This window comes from Carlito syrichta, unplaced genomic scaffold, assembly GCF_000164805.1.
Source record: "Carlito syrichta isolate Samal-C Ts95f unplaced genomic scaffold, Tarsius_syrichta-2.0.1 Scaffold305642, whole genome shotgun sequence".
Lineage (NCBI taxonomy): Eukaryota > Metazoa > Chordata > Mammalia > Primates > Tarsiidae > Carlito > Carlito syrichta.
This window is the reverse complement of record NW_007249738.1, coordinates 1,259,600-1,275,212: the sequence shown is the minus strand read 5'-3', so window position 1 is coordinate 1,275,212 and position 15,613 is coordinate 1,259,600.

The window sequence follows — 15,613 nt, the reverse complement described above, 5'->3', positions numbered from 1 at the left end:
GGCAATCCACTCACCTCAGCCTCCCAAAGGCGTGGGATTACAGGCTGAGCCACCGAGCCCGGCTTGGATTTTAACCTTTTAAGTCAAAATAAAGTGCTGCATATCTTAAATAGTATGCAGAAGATAATTTTTTTGATATTGGAATCACAAATTCAAATGAATGTATTAATGGTATGTTTTACACTTAAGCCCGAAATCTAGATGAGAAAAGTTTATAAACATAAGAAAACAGCACTGATTTAGAATGGGGTAGATATAGTAATCCTTATATATTGCTGTGAACATGTTTCTCATTATAAGTGAAAAATATTTTCATTTTGCTGTGAACATGTTTCTCATATTTTCTAAGTGAAAAATATTTAGGTTAATGACTTTCATGTTGGTTTCAAATGTATGATAAAGGCTGTATGTTTTGTTTTGTTTGAGTTGTAGTCTCACTTTCTCGCCCAGGCTGGAGTGCAGTGTCATGCTCCCTGCCACCGCAGCTTTAACCTCCTGGGCTCAGGCGATCCTTTCCGCCTCATCCTTCCAAATAACTGGCCATCACACCTGGCTATGTTTTTGATTAATTGTAGAGATGAGATCTTGCCAAGTTGCCTAGGCTGGTCTCAAACCTTTGAGCTCAGGAATCCTCTCACTTTGGCCTCAAAAGTGCTGGGATTATAGACCTGAGCCACCACGCCTGGCCTAAGGCTGTATACTTTATGTCTTGAATCTGTTTGCCAGTCTTTGTGTGTGTGTGTGTGTGTGTGTGTGTGTGTGTCGGTGTGTATGTGTCAGAGTCTCACTCTGTTGCCCAGGCTGGAGTGCTTTGCGTGTGTGTGTGTGTGTGTGTGTGTGTGTGTGTGTGTGTGTGTGTATGTCTCTGTGTGTCTGTGTGTGTGTCTGTGTGTATGTGTCAGAGTCTCACTCTGTTGCCCAGGCTGGAGTGCGTAGCCTCGACCTACTGGGCTTGTGTGATACTTCAACCTTAGCCTTCCAAGTAGCTGGAACTACAGGCACACACCACCATGCCTGGCTAATTTTTTGATTTATGTAGAGATGAGGTCTCACCATGTTACCCCTGGTCTTGAATCCCTGGGCCCAGGCAGTCTTCTCCCCAGCCTCCCAAAGTGCTGGGATTAAAGGCGTGAGCCACCGTGCCGGTTCAATCTTTGCTTTGAGTGGAAATTTTTGCTTAGGATGTGAGAAATTGTTTCCTCTTTACTTCTCAAGAGGGACAAGGAAGAAATACTTTCTGAAATTGGAAGGCCATATGGATGGTGTGGAAAAGAAGTTGGTTATTCATAAACAGCTAGTCTCTTGTGCGCCATGCTGTTGGAAGGAGAGTAGAAATAACCTTACCTCTATTGTTAAGATTATTTTAAAGCCGAGCTCAGTGGCTCAGCCTGCAATCCCGCGCCTTTGGGAGGCTGAGGTGAGTGGATTGCCTGAGCCCGCGGGTTCGAGACCCACCTGGGCAACTTGGTGAGACCTCATCTCTACAATAAATCAAAATGAGCCAGGCGTGGTAGCACACGCCTGTAGTTCCAGCTACTTGGAAGGCTGAAGCGGAAGGATCGCCGGAGCCCAGCAGGTCGAGGCTGCGGTGGCTGGAAGCAGCCACTGCACTTCAGTCTGGGTGACAGAGTGAGACTCCAACTCAAAAAAAAAAAAAATTATTTTGTAATAAAATCTAGGCCAGCACCTATCAGTTGCATTGTCTGGGGGGGGGCGGGTGGGACACAACTGTGTGTGTGTCTGGGTGGGAGAGTGGGAGGCTGTGAAGTGTTTTGGTTTTGGTGTTGGCTTCATGTTCTGTTTCCTTGTTGACTTGGCATTCTGGGCTTTTTCATTCTGGTTTAAAGTATTAGAAATCTTGTTCCAGCTACTTGGAAGACTGAGGTGGAAGGATTACCCGAGACCAGTAGGTCGAGACTGCAGTGGCCATGAGTGTGCCACTGCATTCCAGCCTGGACAACAGACTGAGATGCTGACTCAAAAAAAAAAAAGTATTAGAAATCTTAAGATTTGTGTGAATTAGAAGATTTGGATCTACTAGAATTTCATTTGACACTAGGGAAAGTTAGGTAAGAGCTACTTTATGTTCAAGGTAATTTTTCCTTAATTTATAATAATTCACAATAAATCACTTTGGTATGGGAAATTTCAAATATACAGAAGTAAAGTGAATGCTACAGTATAATGGACTCCCATGAACAACAGTCATTTTTTGATGTGACTAGGGATTTATCATGAAAAATGTAAAGGTGAAAGGGCCAAAATGTTCTTCCCCTCCCTCCAGACAAAATGGAGCATAGGCACAGGTTTAGTGTTGATTGACTGATTGATTAGGAGTCCTACTCTGACACCCTGGCTGGGATGCAGTAACACACTTGCGGCCACCGCAGCCTCGACCTGCTGGGTTCAGGCGATCTTCTGCCTCAGTCTTCTTTCTTGTTTTTGAGTTAGAGTCTCATTTTGTTGTCCAGGCCGAGTGCGGTGAAATGCTTGTGGCCACTGTAGCCGCGACCTGCTGGGCTCAGGCGATCCTTCCGCCTCAGCCTTCCAAGTGGCTGGAATTACAGGCAGGTGCCATCACACCCGGCTAATTTTTTGATGTATTGTAGAGATGAGGTCTCGCCAAGTTGCCCAGGCGGGTCTCAAATTCCTAGGCTCAGGCAATCCACTTGCCTCCATCTCAAAGTGCTGGGATTTCAGGCGCGAGCCACCACCCAGCTAAGTTTGAAAGCTTTTATATTATTTGGTTTCATTCTTTGTTCAGATGTCTTGCTAACCCCGGTGCCTAAATGAGAGTTTATCTGTAAAAAGGGACAGCACATAGTCTATAAGTTCACAGGATGACAGTGAGGATTAAAAGGAGAGTGTGTCAGATGTCTGCAGAGCTTGGTACCCATTTGGTACAGATAAATGTCCCCTTCCCCTTTCCCAAACCCTTCATCTTGGGTCTCAGTTACAGGGTAGGTGGGTGGGTGAAGGAAACTTGCTGTTAGTGTTTGCAGCTCCAGTGCACTGGTTCATTGTAGAGGAGGTTGAAGCAGTTGATTGCAGTGACGTTTCCAGAGGGTGTATGCTTTTCCATCGCCCAGTCCTTTACTTGAACCCTGAAATGCAGAGCCGGAGATCTGGGAGCAGGCATCTCTATGGATATGCCTTCCATGCTGGGCTCCTGAAGGCTCTGACCCACTGGGGACAAGTGCTGCATGCTGACAGCAGAGGCTCCGGAGTGGGTGGGCACTGCTGGGATGAAAGGCAGGGTGAAAAGAAGGGTGGCCTTCTGATGCCCCGGCCTTTCCTCTGAGAGTCCATCACTTCTTTAGCTGTTGATGTCAGCTTTTTTTTTTTTTTTTTTTTGTGAGTTGGAGTCTCACTCCATCACCCAGACTGGAGTGCAGTGGCCGCTCCCGGCCTCCACAGCTCGACCTGCTGGGCTCCGGCGATCCTTCCACTCAGCCTTCCAAGTAGCTGGAACTACAGGCATGCGCTACCACGCCCAGCTCATTTTTGATTTATTGTAGAGATGAGGTCTCGCCAAGTTGCCCAGGCGGGTCTCGAACCCGCGGGCTCAGGCAATCCACTCACCTCAGCCTCCCAAAGCGCGGGATTATAGGCTGAGCCAGATGTCAGCTTTGATGGAAGCCAACTGTAATGCTAACAAGGAAAGGATGGCAAAAATACCCCTTTTAAGATTTATTTTGGCACAGATTTTATGATCTGTGTTTAGTAACGTTCCCCAGTAGCCAGCAACTAAACACCACCAATCTAATTTTAGTATTATTCTATTAATTTATTAGTTCTAGAATTAAAATAGTAAAATGGTCTGTATAGATTGACACTGTAGTTTTGGGTTGCATTGTATGTGTGAAAACTGATTCTCTTCATTGTGAATTTTGAATAGACTTCCCAGTAGATTATTTATGTAAGCTGTGTCATCAGAAACATTCCAGAATGAATCATGTTTAATGAGGACATAGTAAATGTTACCATCCTTGTTCTGTTGAACAATATTTTTAAGCCATTAAATCAGCTTTAAGAATGATACAAGGAAATTACAATAATTTATTCATGATCATCTTTTTTTATCACAAGCGTTTTTGTTTCTTTGTTTTCTTCTCATCTTTATACACACATAGATACTTGAGAATTTTCATTCCAGGAATTGCTAGACTGAAAGAAAGAATGGCGACAATTTATTTTATTTTATTTTTTTTGAGTTGGAGTCTTACTCTGTCACCCAGACTGGAGTGCAGTGGCCACTCCTGGCCACCACAGCCTCGACCTGCTGGGCTCTGGCAATCCTTCCGCCTCAGCCTTCCTAGTAGCTGGAACTACAGGTGCGCGCTACCTCGCCCGGCTAATTTTTTTGATATATTGTAGAGATGAGGTCTCACCAAGTTGCCTAGGCGAGTCTCGAACCCGCGGGCTCAGGCAATCCACTCACCTCAGCCTCCCAAAGGCATGGGATGACATGCTGAGCCACCGAGCCCGGCTGGCGATGATTTAATAAATGCTGTGTTTGGGCTAGAATAACCTTTTACAAGCTCTTTGCCATAAAATCTTCTGTTGGCTAATTCTGTCTCCCCCACTGTAACTAAACATAGTGCCTTGATACAAGATTATTTCTGGCAAGGAATTCTTGAAAGGAAAGCGGTTAAAAAAATATTTGGCTATATTTACCAATATGTGGAAAACTTGATGGGAACTATATCGCCTTTCGTGTAACGTCTGTTTAATTGCATTCCTAAATACTATTAATCAGGTTAAATAGAAGAATTTCAGATTGCACCAATTGTTATGACAGTGTGGCTAATTTTTATTTTTTTTGAATTGGAGTTTCACTGTCACCTAGGTTGAAGTGCATTGGTACGCTCCTGGCTACCACAGCCTCAACCTGCTGGACTCAGGTGATCCTTCTGCCTCAGCTTTCCACAGGCATGTGTTGCCACATCTGGCTGATTTTTAAAATTTACTGTAGAGACGAGGTCTAGCCGAGTTGCCCGGGCTAGTCTTGAACTCCTGGGCTCAGGCAGTCCTCTCCCCTCAGCTTCCCAAAGTGCTGGGGCTTACAGGCATGAGCCACTGTGCCCAGTATGGCTTATTTAATGTGACAGTGTAATAGTTTATTTGTTCTTTGGTTGAGTTCCATGAAGGAGAAATAAAGCCCTTCTCAGACCTGTTTGGACTTAGTGACTATTTTTCTCTACAATGTTATTTTTCTCTGGTTTGTCAACAGTAAGCAAACTTTGAATAATTGAGAAACTATTCAAAAATGCGTCAAATCAACTGAGCAGAAACCAAAAGGTTGGGCTGCCTTGGTCTATCCATAAATGTTGAGTGTCATTATGTCCTTTGTTTCTTCATATATAACTTTGTGATACAGCTTGCCCTTTAAATCTGTAGCAAAAGGAATTAACTGTGTAGTTAAAGTGAATTTGTGGCCTTCTCTAGGCTGACTTGGACTTTCCTGGAGCTTTGGAAGAGCCCTCCTGGCAGCTTTAGACATAATGCAAACTCAGGATATTCTTTGCCTCTGAGTCCTGGGAAATGATGAGTTGAAACTAAAAGTGTTATTTTCTTTTTCCACCCCCTCTTCTAAAAAAATATAAGTACAGAATGGGAATGCCACTGATGTCATGCAGTTTATTCTTGTCTATGAAGGTGACTGTATTAAATATAGTTCTGCTATAATAACATGACATAAGTATTCCTAAAAATCACCATGCTATGTAAAATTGTTCAAGAAAAGTCATAGGTACACAACATGAAACAACTGCAGTAGGCCAGGAGTGGTGGCTCAGGCCTGTAATCCCAGCAGTTTGGGAGGCTAAGGCAAGAGGATTGCCTGAGCTCAGGAGTTCAAGACCAACCTGGGCAACTTGCCAAGACCTCGTCTCTACAATAAGTCAAAAAAAACAGCCAGGTGTGGTAGCATGCGCCTGTAGTTCCAGCTACTTGGAAGGCTGAGGCAGAAGGATCCCCTGAGCCCAGCAGGTCGAGGGTGCGGTGGCCATGAGCGTGCCACTGTACTCCAGCCTGGGTGAGAGTGAGAGTACAGCTTAAAAATAAATAAATAAATAAATGAAATAAGTAAATAAAATAAAAGATTATTAAAAAAAGAAGCAACTACAGCAATGACACATTACAAGAAAAAGGAATCTCATAGAAATACTAGCACAGTTTTTTTTTTTTTTTTTTTAGTTGGAATCTCACTCTGTCTCCCAGGTTGGAGAGCAATGGCATGTTCCTGGCCACTGCAGCCTCAATCTGCTGGGCTCAGGCGATTCTTCCGCCTCAGCCTTCCAAGTAGCTGGAACTACAGTATGTACCACCATGTCTGGCTAAGTAGCATAGTTTACACATGTTACATGGTTAAGAAATACCATAAATTTGGCATTTTACTTTGGAAAAGACCCGCTGTTTGTGAGTTCCTGTGGAGTTGTGGCGGGAAGGTTATCTGAAACAGCACTGAGAGTTGTAGCACCAGATGTGTTGGGACCCACTTGGTGAACTGAGTAGCTGGTAGATGTTTGAGGTGTGTGCCTATGTGTATGTGTCTGTTGAACTGGGTGTCATTTTTTGGGTTTTGCTCATGGATGAAATTGCTTATATGCAAACACAAAATTCAGGTTGTGTTCATATTTTTCCTAGATATATCAATTGTGTTGGAACAAACTTTCATTTCAAAACAAGTATCATAACAACTGGCTGTGTAAGACAAAAATATATTATAATTTGAGTAAGTATGTGAAATATTCAGTAATGATTTTTAAAAAGTTTTGAAATCTCAAACTTACAGAAAAGCTTCAAATAGTTTCAATTATAGTACAGCAACTTTTTTTTGAGCCATTTGGTGGTAGGATACGCATCTTCCCCAAATACTAGAGTGCGTGTTTCCAATAAATGAGGACATTCAAAAAGAAAGACAATCTAACCATTAAAATTAAGGAATTAACACTGATACTTCACTACCATCTAATCCCATTAAAGTTTTGATAATTTCCCCAATAATGCCTTCATATCAAAAGGATCAGTTCAGAGCCACCATTATATTTAGTTGTCATGTTTCTTTAGTCTCCTGGAGACTAAATGAACAGTTCCTCAGTCTTCCCTTGATGTTCATGACCTTGACACTTTTGAAGAATACAGGCCATCTATTTTTTTTTTTTAGAGTCTCACTCTGTCGCCCAGGTTGGAGTACAGTGGCACAGTCATGGCCATCCCAGCGTCAATCTCCTGGGCTCAGGCGATCCTTCTGCCTCAGCCTCCCAAGTTGCTGGAACTACAGGTGTGTGCTACTATGCCTTTATGACGTGTCTCTAGCTTTGAGTTTGCCTCATGGCTCCTCATTGTTAGATTCAGATTCTGCATCTTTGGCAGCAAAATTACAGATGTGCTTGTGTTCTTTTTTTTTTTTTTGAGTTGTAGTTCTCACTGTGTCACACAGGCTGGAGTGCAGTGGCATGCTCATGGCCACCACACCTCCACCTGCTGGGCTCAGGCAATCTTTCTGCTTCAACCTTCCAAGTAGCTGGGACTACAGGTGTGCGCCACCATATCTGGCTAATTTTTATGATTTATTGTAGAGACGAAGTCTCACCATGTTGCTCAGGCTAGTCTTGAACCCATGGGCCCAGGCAGTCCTCTTGCCTCAGCCTCCCAAAGTGCTGGGATTACAGGCATGGGCCACTGTGCCCAGTTGAACTTGTGTTCTTAATGCTTCCTGTCAAGTGACACAGAATTGTGATTTGTTCCATTGCTGATGATGTTGACTTTGAGTACTTGATCTAGTAGCTCTCTGCTTAGTTTTTCTACTGTAAACGAACTCTTCCCTTTTGTAGTTTGTGTTATGTGGGGAGGTACTTCAATCCTGTGCACTAGGGCGTCTCCTCTGAGGGGACATCGCAAATCTAGCAAACCACTTGGACATCCCTTCTCAAGGGATGTAAAGAGATTGCTGGTGATTATACAGGACAAACTTATGCCAGTGCATATTTTTTAAAAAGTATGTATCCTTGAAGTTTTCTATTCAAATTGCACAAAAAAAGCAAATAAAGAGGTGGAATATATACTGAGGTATATGTAAAAAAAAAAAAAACAACTGACTTTACATAATCTTTCCACATCATCTTCGAATAATAAGTTACGTATTAATGTGGGAGGAAGAAAGCAAGACTGCATTGTTTGCTCAACTAGAAAAACACCAGGTAGACTGGGCATGGTGGCTTGTAATCCTAGCACTTTGGGAGGCGAATGGATTGCTTGAGCCCAGGGGTTTGAGACCAGTCTGGGCAACTTGGCAAGACCGCATCTCTACAATAAATCGAAAAATTAGCTGGGCATGGTGGTGCACACCTGTAAGTTTCAGCTACTTGGAAGGCTGAAGCAGAAGGATCACCTGAGCCCAGCAGGTTGAGGCTGTGGTGGCCGTGAGCATGCCACTGCACTCCAGCCTGGGCGACAGTGAGACTCTGACTCAAAAAGAAAAAAGAAAAACACCAGGTAAAAGATGCCAAACAATTTACTGTTATACAACATGTATCAACGAACCTGCAATGTATGTCAGTGACTGTTTCACAGGTTACCACATGTTAGAAAAATATAAGATATAAAATTTTGATTTTTTTGTCATAAATAACTTCCTCAATGTCCAAAATTCCCTCATAAGTCAAATATCATTACAATATAATAATTGGTTCCAAAGCTATACTATTTAGTATGAAGTGATTAGTTTTCACTATGTTACAAAAAAGTACAGTTGAGTTTACTGGTAGGTGATCTGTGAGACATCTCCAAGTGCAAAGGGTTAAAGCTATGTAAGTATTTTGTCTTTCATCAGATTTTTTGTATTTTTCTATTAGTGTGAACTCCTGGATTTATTTTTTGAGTTCATTTTTTTCAAAAATCAGCATGAACCGGGCTTGGTGGCTCAGCCTGTAATTCTACGCCTTGGGAGGCTGAGGTGAGTGGATTGCCTGAGCCCGTGGGTTCGAGACCTGCCTGGGCAACTTGGGGAGACCTCATCTCTACAATAAAATGAAAAAATTAGCTGGGCGTGGTAGCGCGCATCTGTAGTTCCAGCTACTTGGAAGGCTGAGGCAGAAGGATCGCCAGAGCCCAGCAGGTCAAGGCTGCGGTAGCCAGGAGCAGCCACTGCACTCCAGTCTGGGTGACAGAGTGAGACTCCAACTCAAAAAAAAAAAAAGAAAAAAAATCAGCATGAACTTGAAGTTTTGATCCAATACTGTTATTTTTATGCCCAGTTATCTGATTGGGCCAATGGGAACCTCTTTGCCCTGTCATCTGTCCTTTTTGTATGTCCCTGTCATTCTTGAGCACTTTTCTTTTTGGTATGACAAATTATTCTAGGCACATTTTATGCTTTTCCTATCCCAGACTTGGATCAGCTATTTTCCCAAAGAACTCTTGATTCTTTTAAATGGTTATTGATTAATTGATTGAATTGAAGTTTTACTCTGTCCTCCAGGCTGGAGCACAATGCCACACTCAGGTGATCCTATGGTCTCAGGCTTTCAAGTAGCTGGAACAACAGGCACATGCTATCACTCCTGGCTAATTTTTTGACTTATTGTAGAGATGAGGTCTTGCCACATTGCCTAGGCTGGTCTTAAACCCATAGGCTTGGGCATTCCTCTCACCTCCACCTCCAAAGTGCTAGAATTACAAGCATGAGCCATCGCACCAGGCTCCGGCCCCTGTTTGGACATTCTTATTCCTCTCGCTCCTCATCCTTGTGCTCCAATACCTACCCAAGGCCATCTCCTTTCCCCTCAAGGGCCCTGACTCTCCTCCCTGCTGGATTCCCTCTGCACCTTCCTGGCTCTGACAGTTCATGTAGGGTGGTCTTCCTCATCCTGCTTGTGTTCAGACATCTGTCTTTGGGCCAGTGTGTCTCCCTCATCTTCCCTGGCACAGACAACCCTACCCCAAAATGGCTGTAGGGCTGAATTTTTTCAGAAGAAAAGGGGAATGGGCTATTAGATAAAACATTTTGGTGAGTAGATTCTTATTTCGGGGAAAATATTTATTTGCCATTACCATGTGACCTGGTTTTGTATCCTAAAAATATAGTCACCATACCTGTCAAGTCAGGTCTCTGTTGCCCAGGCTGGAGTGCAGGGATGTGATCACGGCTCACTGCAGCCTCAACCTCCTAGACTCAGATGATTCTTCTGCCTCAGCCTCCTGAGTAGCTGGGACTACAGGCATGTGCCATCATGCCTGGCTAATTAAAAAAATTTTTTTTTTGAGTCAGTCTCATTGTTGCCTAGGCTGGAGTGTAGTGGCACACTCACAGCCACCACAGTGTTGACCTGCTGTGCTCAGACTTTCCGCCTCAGCCTTTCAAGTAGCTGGAACTACAGGCATGTGCCACCATGTCCGGCTACTTTTTTTTATTTATTGTAGAGTTGAGGTCTCGCCAAGTTGCCCAGGCTGGTCTTGAACCCATGACCTCAGGCATTCTTCTCACCCCGGCCTTCCAAAGTGCTGGGATTATAGGCATGAGCCACCATGCCCGGCTGATTTTTTTTTTTTGGTAGAGCTGAGGTCTTGCTATGTTGCCCAGGCTGTTCTTGATCTCCTGGCCTTAAGCAATCCTCCTGCCTCTGGCCCCCAGAAGTACTAGGATTACAGGCATGAACCACCATTCCTGTGTCTTTTGATGCACAGGATATTCTTTTTTTTCTTTTAGATTAGAAAATATAGTTTATTTAGAAGGTAAATTAGAGAGAGAAAGAGGAGATTCACCTCCCCAAGGCAGGGGAGGATGCCATAGCCAGGAAGCCTGGTGACAGCCATAGCTCAAAGAGCTCATGGCCACACCAGAGTATAGCAAGGCAATGGTGGCAATGGTCTGGCAATGGCCAGGGTATTCTTAATTTCTTCCTATAGGCTGCACATTTTTAGCTCTTCAGAGGGTGACATAGTGAAACACATAACCCATGTACTTATGATGAGTCTTTTTTTCACCTCTGGATCTTTCCTGACTCAGATAGGGACTGCGGTATTGAGAAACCCTGATTCCCAGAAGTGACTCTTGGTCAGTATCAGCACTCTATCTCTGCACTCCAGCTGGGTAGCCAGTCTTCCTGTCTCCCCACTTGCTGTGGTAGCAGGTGCTGTGTCATTTGTTGAGCCCCTACCGTAAGTGCTGTCTTGGAGATGTAGGGGTGATAGGTGAGGAAACTAAGGTTTGAAGAGGTTCAATAGTTTGTTCGGGGTCACCTCACTTGTTAAGGGGGGAGCTGTCATTTAAGCCTGTCTGCTTCTCCCACCCCCAGAGCCTCTGCTCTTGAACAACTTACATTGCCACTATAGTGTCAGGAGGAATTGGACTATACAGAGTTCTTCAGTCACTGATTCTCTTAGATTTAGGAAGAGGAGGTATAAACTTTCGAAAGTTATAGTTGGAAAAATAAAAATGGATGCCATTAGCATTCTGTAAACACTGACACTTAAATTACTGTATTACTGGATCAAGGCCAAAGAAGTAGTAGATGGGAAGCCTAGTTAAACCTATTTCTTTTCTGTTTGATCAGCCACTGTTTCTCTTTATGCAGATGGGACACATGAAGTATGAGGACCCAAACTTTGCTAACTTTTCTCTGGAAATGGGTGTGAAGTTTACGTCTTCTTAAAAAACACCTCTCCCTGAGCTGGCTGATCTTTCTTAAGAAAGAGGAGCTTAGACTTCTGTGGGGCTCAGTTAATTAGCTCATCTTGGCTCTGTATTTTTTGTGTGTCTAATGTGGAGGTCAGTTGTTGAAAGTGGGCTTTGAGTTCCAGGAACAGAGATGAAGTTTGTGTATGCCTTTGTCCCTGTCTCAGCTGTTCCTGTGGCTGCTGGTCCACTTTTGTGAAGAGGCTGTCAGAAATGGGAGCCTCCCCGAGGCTACTCCGCATGCAGAGTTGTTCTTTATGCAAAGCTGCAGGCCTGTCCTGGAGCCTCCTGGCACCTTAACCTCATGTGCACCGCTCTAAACCTCTGGGGCCCAGCTAATTACCTGAGCATAAGCACAGGCTGCTGCCAGCTAGGACTTTTGAAAGTCTCTTAAATCGTGATGAGGAAAGTCAGATTGCTTCTTGGTGACAGAGAACCATGAGAATTCCATGGATACTTGTTCTCAGAATTCCTCAATGCCTAGAAGTCAGAGGTGTGGGAAGCTTGTTTAGTTGTCTGACTTGAAGGCCTTTAGAATACTTAACAAGGTGACAGGTACTGGTTGTGCTGTTTAGAACACAGGGAGTTCTCCAGCATCTGGAAATTAGAAGCCACAGGTAGCCAGGAGTCCCACTTTCTTAGCCCGGGTCCCTACTTTGCAGTTTGCCAATTTGGTGACTTTCGGCAAGTTACAGACCATTCTGTTTCTACCTGAGTTTCTTCATGGAAATTGATCATAGTTTCTACCTGTTAATGAAGTACTTAGCACAGATGATAACATATCCAGTAAATGTTAGCTGCTGCTATGTTGGATATTCTGCCTATTGAGAGAACGTAATCTTAGATGTGTTTTTAGGGCAAATGCACGGGGAGTCATACATTGCATAAGGACAGGATCTATTCTGAGATCTGTATTGTTAGGCAATTTCGTCATTGTGGAGTGTGCTTACACAAACCGAGATGGCAGAGATCGTGCACGCCTCACCTGCTGTCCCTGACCATACTCCACACAGCCTGTGCTTGCATTGAAGGCTGGAGGCAGGAGTAACATAGTAGGGAGTATGTGTGTCTCTAAACACATCTAAACACAGAAAAGGCACAGTAAAAACATGCTGTGACAATCTTATGGGACCACCATCGTGTATGTGGTTTGTCATTGACAGACAAAGTGGCGTGTGGCTATTTAAGATACAACCGGATTTGAAGAATCATGACATTTTTGAGTGGAGAGGAGATCCCAGATTTCTGGGCCTATCCCTGTATTTTACAGATGAGAAAATAGAATCTTGGAGATGTTAAAGGACTCACTCAAACTCACAGTCAAAACCGGGACTAGAACCGCGGCCTGCTCCAGCCATCACACCAAGGGTTTCCACAGGTGCGTCAGGGGTTCTCACAAAGGTGGTCTTGGTTGACGACATGACAACACCAGGATCTTTTCTTTTGGTTGGGGGTTGGAGGCTAGTGTATAAACAGAAAAAGCACACTCAGCATACCTATTGTTTTTGTAAGGCTTCAGTGAAGAAGCTTTTTTTTTTAAATTTGGCAGGTGAGAATACACTGACAGTGAGGAAGCATCCGTGTAGGAACATAGTTTGAAAACAGTTGGAATTATTGTCCAATGCCTCTTTCAGACATGGGCAAATGGGGTGCCATGGTGTTTTGTTGCTGGGAGAACCGGGTTACATGCATCTTGGACTGGCAGGTACAAAAGGTAAGTCAGGTACAAAGGGCATCGTGACTCCATAATCAGGTGATAAGATCAGTCACTGGCTCAGGTTTTGTTTTTCCCTTAGTAACTTTATTTACTTTGGATTATAAAAATAATATATTTAGTGTATAAAATTTGGGAAATGCAGCAAAGCATAAAGAAAATGAAGACAGTATAAAATTTCATAACCCAAAAGTAGTACACTGTTAGCATTTTGGTACGATTTTCTTCCAGCTTTTTTTTTGTATATGTGAAGTAAAAATGTTGAAATGTCATCTAGAGGCAAAGTGACTGTCAGGTTTCCAGTCTTGCAGGAGAATGTGGACTCTGCCATATACCACAGAACGTGCCTTGGTGTGTGTTTCTTTGAGTGATAGTGTCTGAAACTGGCTGATTGTCCTGCCTGCACCTTCATTTTTTATCAGAATGACTCATATTTTCCCATCTATAGGTAGTCTCAGAAATTAATAATAAATTACTTTACCCTCAAAGAAGGTTCAACAAATGCCATTTTGATCATTTCCAACTCTTACCTGCTCTCTGTTTAATAATGTTCTGGTGCTAGAGCACGGGAGTAATCTGCTGATTTATGTTCAATTACCTGGTTGCCAGATAAAGCCAGGTAACTGTAGTTCACAGCCAAGGGAGTGGTCGATTCTTGCCAAGAAAGGAGCAATTAAGGAATTCGGTTGGATCATATGCAGAAGGGAAAGCCAAGTATTCAAGGAATACAAATTACAGATAAATTGAAATCTGAGGGTAGGGATTCTTCCTTGGAATATTTTGTGCTTCCATCATTCATAAAAATAGACTTTCAGAAAATAAGAATAATTGTTAAGTAAAGGATCCCTATGTTGGACAAGAAGGTACCTGTCAGTGTATCTTCTTTGGGACTATTGTATTCCATTGACAGATACCTGCAATAAGTTAGCGATTAGAGTGATAATCATTTAAATGGTTTACAGAATTTTATTTTTAACTTCTTAATTTTTTTTGAGTTGGAGTCTCACTCTGTTGCCCAGGTTAGAGTGCAGTAGCACACTCTTGGCCACAGAAGTCTCAGTCTGCTGGACTCAGGTGATCCTTCTGCCTCAGCCTTCCAAGTAGCTAGAACCACAAGCATGTACCACCATGTTTAGCTGATTTTTTTATTTATTGTAGAGTTGAGATCTTACCATGCTGCTCAGGCTGGTCTCAAACCTCTGAGCTCAGGCAGTCCTCTCGCCTTAGCCTCCCAAAATGCTGGGATTACAGGCATGAGCCACTGAGTCTGGCTAGGAATTTTATTAGTATTAAATTAAGTTTAGCCTCAGGAGTATGCTTTTGTGAAATATTTTTAAATTACATTAAATTAAACTATTTAATTAAAATAGTTGTACTTTTAAACATTACTCTTCTGAGTTTGACTCTTCACACCAGAGGCTTGAAGATTGTTCAAAGTGCAGTGGGTTAAAAAGAATGCTTGTGGCATGTGCAGTGGCTTATGCCTGTAGTCCTAGGGAGGCTGAGATAGGAGGATCACTTGAGCCCAGGGGTTCGGGGCCACCCTGGACAACATAGAGAGACCCCCATCTCCAAACAAGCAGACCAAAAAACATGCTTATTCTGGTAGGGGGAAGTAAAGATAGGGATTACCTGGGAAGGGACTTGAGGAAACTTTCAGAAGTGATGGCAGTGTTTTATATCTTGTTAGGGATTTGAGTTACACAGTTGTGTGCATTTGTCAACTCAGCAAATATATGTTTATTTATTGTATGACATTTTACACCAAGAGGAGAAAATACAAAGCCAATATTGATCTCTAATTAATGATATGAATGCTGAAGTATTGAGCAGGTGCCAGGCGTGGTGGCTCATGCCTGTAATCCCAGCACTTTGGAGGAAGAGGATTGCCTGACTGAGGCTATGGGTTTGTGAACAGCCTGGGCAACTTGGTGAGACCTCATTTCTTTTTCTTTTTTTTTTTTTAAGATTAGAAAATATAGTTTATTCAAAAGTAAATTAGATAGAGAGAGAGAAAGAAAAGATTCTCCTCCCCAAGGTGGGGGAGGGGACCAAAGCCAAGAAGCATGGCTACAACCATAATTCAGAGAGCACATGGCCACACCAGAATCTAGCAAAACAATGGCCGAGACCTCATTTCTACAGTAAATAAAAAAATTAGCTGGGCTCGGTGGCTCAGCCTGTAATCCCGGGCCTTTGGGAGGCTGAGGTGAGTGGAT